Source organism: Adiantum capillus-veneris, chromosome 7 (assembly GCF_014529385.1).
Source record: "Adiantum capillus-veneris isolate H3 chromosome 7, ASM1452938v2, whole genome shotgun sequence".
Lineage (NCBI taxonomy): Eukaryota > Viridiplantae > Streptophyta > Polypodiopsida > Polypodiales > Pteridaceae > Adiantum > Adiantum capillus-veneris.
Genome location: NC_140937.1, coordinates 48331775 through 48338906, shown reverse-complemented (window position 1 = coordinate 48338906; position 7132 = coordinate 48331775). Strand labels below are relative to the sequence as shown.

The 7132-nt window shown below is 44.5% G+C and overlaps 1 pseudogene; it reads left to right on the top strand.

Annotated features, from left to right (window-relative positions):
- The first annotated feature begins 263 nt into the window (after positions 1-263).
- On the top strand, positions 264-906 carry LOC147453806 (flap endonuclease 1-B pseudogene; annotated as a pseudogene).
- Positions 907-7132: the final 6226 nt, after the last annotated feature.

Genomic DNA, 7132 nt, shown 5'->3' with positions numbered 1-7132 from the left:
CCGGTGTCTAGCTCGTGGGTACAAACCCTTATAGCATGCAGGTTAGCTTTAGTTGGAGATCAGTTAAAGTTAGTCTTGCATGGTTAAACATGTTATATAGTTGTAAGGTTGTTTCAAAAATAAAATCAATCAAAGAATAGCGTATCACTTTTTTCTGCTGTGTCGAGTGTTTCTCTCTCCTCCTCTCTCGCTTGTCTCTGCTCGCACAGTTTCTCGCCATGGCACTGCTCAGACAGCATCCCCCATAGCCTCGACCCCAACATATGGTATCAAAGCACTTGGTGGTGTTCTTGGGGCAACCTGAGGTCGCGGTAGCAAGTGCCGTTGGCAAGGTGGAGATAGAGAAGTACAGCAAGCGAATTGTCAAGGTCACAAAGCAGCACAATGAAGATTTCCGCAAGCTGCTCCGCTTGATGGGAGTACCTGTAATTGAGGCACCTGGTGAAGCGGAGGCCGAGTGTGCAGCATTATGCAAGTCTGCAAAGGTGTACGCAGTTGCCTTAGAAGACATGGACTCACTCACTTTTGGAGCACCAAAATTCCTCAGGAACTTAATGGAACCCACATCTCGCAAGCTACCTGTTGTTGAGTTTGATGTCTCAAAGGTACTACAAGGCCTAGACCTGACTACGGAACAATTTATTGACCTCTGCATTCTCTGTGGGTGTGATTATTGTGAAGCAATTAAGGGAATTGGTGCAAAGACAGCCTTGAAGTTGGTTCGCCAGCATGGTTCTCTGGACTCGGTAATCGAAAACTTAAGCAAAGACAGGTACCAAGTTCCAGACTCTTGGCCCTACAAAGAAGCCAGACAACTATTCCAAGAACCACTAGTAACTTCTGACTAGGATCAAATAGAACTGAAATGGTCACCTCCTGATGCGGAGGGATTACGAAAGTTCTTAGTAGAAGGGAACAGGTTTAATAATGACAGAATAATGAAGGCCATTGGGAAAATCAAAGCTACAAGATGAGCATCAGGCAAACGGTTTTAAAGTGGTTGATAAATCTCCAAAAATCGAAGCTTCTCGAGAAAGAAAGACAGAGGTGATTATTCCATGGTTTTGCTTCAAGCTAGGTGTACGACATGCTCAAATACATCAACAAATGCTACACATCTCACAAGAAGATCTCCTTCAGGAATTCAAAGACCGATACATGAAGAACTACTTCGCGACTACAGTACAAATTTTCACAAATTGTTTTACCAATTCCGTGTTATAGTCTTGTTTTGTCAAAATCAATTTCAAAGCCTTGTTTTAGCCTCTCGGTAGTCAGTTACTGTCATGCCAAACTTTTGTACGGGTTATAGACGCTGCCATAAAATACAAATGGTAAGACCACCCTTTGAAGGGGATCGAGGAGCACCACAGACGGAGAGTGAGAGAGAGAGAAGGAGAGACACACACGATGTGGGTGGGGAGACTCAAAGAGTGGCAGCCCCCTATACACTTATGCTATGTATAAGGTATACAAGTCAGTGGGCGCCCAGACTCTGGGCGGCCGGGCAAGGCACAGGCGCCTATACCCCAACAACCTCCCACTTAAAGGCGACTGTGCCTTTAAGCAAGAGAACCTAGTCTAAAGACTACAAAAGGCGAGAGAAAACCGCTCTCAACCGATGCCCACTGGCTGGTTGTGACTGTCCTGCTCCCGTGTAAGTCCATACACCACCAGACGTACCGCACACGTACTGCAAGTATGTACGCAATACCTGCATATCTCCCTCGTGCACTATGCCATCATCAGTCAACAAACGACTGACAACCCCAACTGCAAATGCTCCCACTGCAGCTGCGATATCCGGTCTCAAGATCAACATCTCATACATGAGACCACCGAATGCCGATGCAATGCTAGCGGGCCCTGCTAGCTCTACGGAGCATGCATCAACATATATATCCTTGGCAATAGGCATCTCTGACTGACAAGGCGTGTCAGCCACATGCATCTCCTGACTGTCCGCAAAAGACGCATCAACCTGTCGTGCAACCTAAGAGCAAACCAGCTGCTCTGGATGTCTGCTGGAAGACATATCCTGCACAACTATATCCCCATGCTCACTGTCGAGCATAGAAAGGAATGACTACATAATCGATGACATCTCAACCTCCTCTGCAATCATCCACTGCAAACATGACCACTCAATCTGCTGTGACTCACTAGAGCTCTCATGCTCTAACTCCGTATGCATAGACTCTTGCACAACGTCCTCCTGTCGTGACTCACTAGAGCAAGACCGCTCTACCTGTCTATCCTGCATAGAAGTATCTCGCAAAACTGACTCTCTGCTTTGCTCAGTCACTAGCAAAGCATGCATGTCTGACTCTGTCACCTCTCTGTGTGACTGCTCAAGTCGTGCCCCAACTATGTGCACAACGAGCTCACTACTCTGCACTCCATGCAAAGCATCGTGCAACCCATGAGCAAAAGAGACTCGCCTGCTCTCTCGCTCTCTACCTGGCTGCATGATCATAGAGACAACACCGTCTCTCTCGTGATCCACATGCAGTGGGTAACCTGTACCACTCGTGGCACCTCTCGCAATCACTAGCGAATCCAAATGCATCACAAAATCTCGCTCTCGTAGCAAAATCTGACATCCACTATCCCGTAACTGTCTGACTGAGATCAAATCCCGTCTCAGATCTGGCACATAACGCACATGACGCAGGGTAAATCTCATACCACTAGGCAAGGACAAACATACGTCTCCTGTACCCTCAATGGCATACACAGCACCATCAGCCATGTGCACACAACCAAGTCTCCCACTAGAAAACGTGCTAAACCACTCACGATGCGACGTGAGATGGAAAGAAGCATCTGAATCTAGTAACCAATGTGAAGACAATGTGCAATCCGATATGCAATCCGTAGACATAAGATCGTCTGAAGACAAGCTAGATGTAAATGTGACATCACCGTCACAAGCATACTCAATAACCACTGTACTGATCTCACTAGCATCTGTCATGCCCAAATCTGCATCACGCATCTATCGCCTCCGTTTGTTAAGTATGGAGCCTGATTTACCCTCGTAATTTTCTGTGGTAAAAGCGCACATTTGTAAGGCCCCCATTATGAGGAGAAGCCATCGTGCGTGAAGGAAAATCACTTACCGGAAACCAAAATTTTCACGGACAAGAATCAGGGGCAACTTTAAAGGCCGGACGGAATATTCTTTTTTGCCGGAATATTCTTTTTCGCCGGAATCTCATGGCCGGACGGCGACCGGAAAGTGGTTGGAAAACAATCGGTCGGTTGGTCGGTGGCCGGTAGTCAATGGCCGATGGCCGATGGTCGAAAGTCAATGGCCGGTGGCCGAATTCAAAAGCGGACTTGTCTTCTCAAGGGTGGCCACACATGGGCGGATTGGAGGGTCCGATTTGGACTTATTCGCACAAGGGCGGCTACACATGGCTGTCTCTCATAAGAGAGGGCAGCCCTTTTGGCCTATAAAAGGAGGCCATTTCTACACACATTTCATAGTGTGAAGTTGATGCAACAAGGTGAGTGTGAGGTGGTGAGAGTGAAGCAAGGCGGGAGCTCCATTAAGGGTATAATCCCTTTGTAAACTACTTCTTGTTTTGAAGTACTAAAGCCATTGAGTGGCTGCTTTCCCGTGGACGTAGCCCACATTGGGTGAACCACGTATATCGTGTGTACTCTCTCTCTCTCTCTACTCTATAATCTCGTGTATATAAATTTGTCTCTCTCCATTAAGTAATCTACTCAATTATCTATTTAGCTACGTCTTATTTCCTAACAACTGGTATCAGAGCAAGGTTTGCTCGTAGCTAAATTATCTCAAGGAAAGGATTCCTTGAATTGAGTGAGAGTTATGGCGGAGGAAGGGAAGCTCAAGATTGAGAAGTTCAACGGCAAAAACTACCAACATTGGAAGATGCAGATTGAAGACTATCTCTACCAGAAGGACCTCTATTTGCCACTAGGCGGTCTTGCGAAGAAGCCCGCAACAATGACAGATGAAGCATAGATTGTCCTTGATCGAAAGGCACTGGGAACAATCCGGTTAAGCTTGGCGTCAACGGTGGCCTTCAATGTTTCGGAGATGAAGACCACGGAGGACTTGATGAAGTCACTTGACGACTTCTACGAGAAACCATCGGCATCCAATAAGGTATTTCTTATGAAGCGCTTGTTCAATCTAAAGATGGCAGAGAATGGTTCAGTTGCAGAACACCTAAATGACTTTAACACAAACATAAGTCAACTTCGATCAGTGAAAATCAATTTCGATGACGAAGTGCGAGCTCTCCTTATACTATCATCTCTACCGGATAGTTGGGACAGCCTTATGATGGCTGTAAGTAATTCTATCTCTGGCACAAATACTCTTAAGTTTGATGATGTTGTGGGTGTTCTCCTAAGCGAGGAAATGCGAAGGAGAAGCACAGGAGAATCATCAAGTGCTGCACTATCAGCGGAAACAAGAGGAAGGCTTAAGGAGAGGTTCAAAAACCAAAAGGGTCGTGATCGCTCAAGGCGGAGCAAGTCACACACAAATTCAGTTCTTGAATGTTGGAACTGCGGCCAGAAGGGCCACGTCAAGAAGGATTGCTGGTCCAAGAAGAAGAAGGAGACAGAGTCTCAAGACAACAAGCCAACATTGGAGGCCAATGTGGCAGGTAAAGTAGAGCAAGATGCTCTAATTCTCTCATTAAACAATGTGTCTAATTCCTGGATAGTAGATTCCGGGGCTTCATTCCATGCGACACCACACAAGCAACATTTCCAAGACTACACCAAAGGTAATTTTGGGTATGTATACTTGGGAGATGATGAAGCTTGTGAGATTGTCGACAAAGGTACAGTTTTTGTCAAAACTGCTAACGGAAATGAATGGAAGCTTAAAGATGTTAGGCATGTTCCTTCTCTTCGCAAAAATTTGATCTCTACAGGACAATTGGACGATGAAGGTCACAACATTGCATTCGGAAATAAACGGTGGAAGATCTCAAAGGGATCTTTGGTGGTTGCCAAGGGTGAAAAAGTCGGTACACTTTACTTGTGTAGTGTTAGCACACAACCTTCAGCTTGTGCAGCAACTACAGAAGTTGACAGTGCGGTGTGGCACTACCGACTTGGGCATATGAGTGCCAAAGGAATGCAAATCCTTCAAACAAAGAAGCTTCTACTAGGTTTGAAAGAAGTGGACTTTGAGTTCTGTGAAGATTGTGTTTATGGTAAACAAAAGAGGGTAAAATTTCAAAAATCAGGAAATGAAAGAAAAAATAAAAAACTTGAGTTGGTTCATTCTGATGTTTGGGGTCCTGCAAGTACACCATCACTTGGTGGCTCATTGTACTATGTAACATTCATAGACGATGCGACTAGAAAAACATGGGTTTATGTCATGAAGAATAAATCCGATGTATTTTCCATATTTCAAAGGTGGAAAGCCTTTGTGGAGAATGAAACAGGTACCAAGGTTAAATGCCTCAGATCCGACAATGGAGGCGAATATTGCAGCCAAGCTTTTGAAAGCTTTTGTGCTAGCAATGACATTCGGAGGCAAAGGACAACCCCAAGGACACCTCAACAAAATGGGATTTCGGAAAGGATGAACATGACAATCATGGAACGAGCACGAAGCATGCGGCTACATGCAGGCCTACCGCTTGAGCTTTGGGCGGAAGCTATAAGTACGTCTGTGTACTTAATCAATCGATCACCCTCAACGGCATTGGATGGGGGAGTTCCAGGAGAGGCATGGACAGGTAAACCGGTGAATTATGCATTTCTCAAAGTGTTTGGGTGTGAGGCTTTCACACATAGATAGAAGCCTAAGATCAAAGTTAGATGCAAAGTCCAAAAAGTGTTTCTTCATTGGCTATGGAGAAGGAGACTTTGGGTATCGCCTATGGAATCTTGAAGATGGTAAAATATTAAGGAGTAGGGATGTAATTTTTAACGAACAAAATATGTACAAAGATTACTTGGAAAGAAAACAAACAAAAGAAACAGGTGATGAGTACATGGAGCTTGAGGACGGTGAAGACTCAAGGACTGCAAACTGTGACAATGTGCAACAACGTCAACCAAATGAGGAGCCTCAACCTATTCCTCGAAGATCTACAAGAGCAAGTAGACCTCCAGAAAGGTTTGTTCCTTCCTTCAACCATCTCTTGATCTCAGATTCTGGAGAGCCGGAATCATATGAAGAAGCTATGCAACATGAATCCAAAGAAGAATGGACGAAGAGCATGCAAGTGGAGATGGACTCACTACATCACAACCAAACATGGGAGTTGGTTGAGTTGCCTAAAGGTAAGCGGGCACTTCAAAACAAATGGGTGTACAAGCTAAAGGAAGAAGAAGGTGGGAAGAAAAGGTACAAGTCTAGGCTTGTGGTAAAAGGTTTTTCTCAAAAGAAAGGTATTGACTTCAATGAAATATTTTCTCCTGTTGTAAAAATGAACTCAATTAGGCTTGTTTTAAGCCTTGTGGCTGCTCATGATCTAAATCTCGAGCAAATGGATGTAAATACGGCATTCCCTCAAAAGAAAGGTATTGACTTCAATGAAATATTTTCTCCTGTTGTAAAAATGAACTCAATTAGGCTTGTCTTAAGCCTTGTGGCTGCTCATGATCTAAATCTCGAGCAAATGGATGTAAATACGGCATTCCCTCACGGTGACTTAGAGGAGGAAATCTACATGCTTCAACCAAAGGGGTATGAAGTAAAAGGTAAGGAGAAAATGGTTTGCAGATTAAAGAAGAGCTTGTATGGTTTAAAGCAAGCATCAAGACAATGGTACTTGAAGTTCGATCGATGGATGTTGGATCATGGATTCACAAGATGCAACTCGGATCACTGCGTCTACACGGAGAATTTGGGAGATGGGAAATTCATCATCCTAATGTTGTATGTTGATGACATGTTGATTGCAAGTGCTAACATGCAGGACATCAAAGACCTAAAAGAGGAGCTCTCCAAATCTTTTTCAATGAAAGATTTAGGTGTTGCAAAGAGGATACTTGGTATGAAAATATCAAGGGATAGGACGAAGAAGACAATAAAGCTATCTCAAGAAGATTACATCAAGAAGGTACTAGAAAGGTTTGCAATGCAAAATGCAAAACCAGTTTCTACACCTTTGGCTGG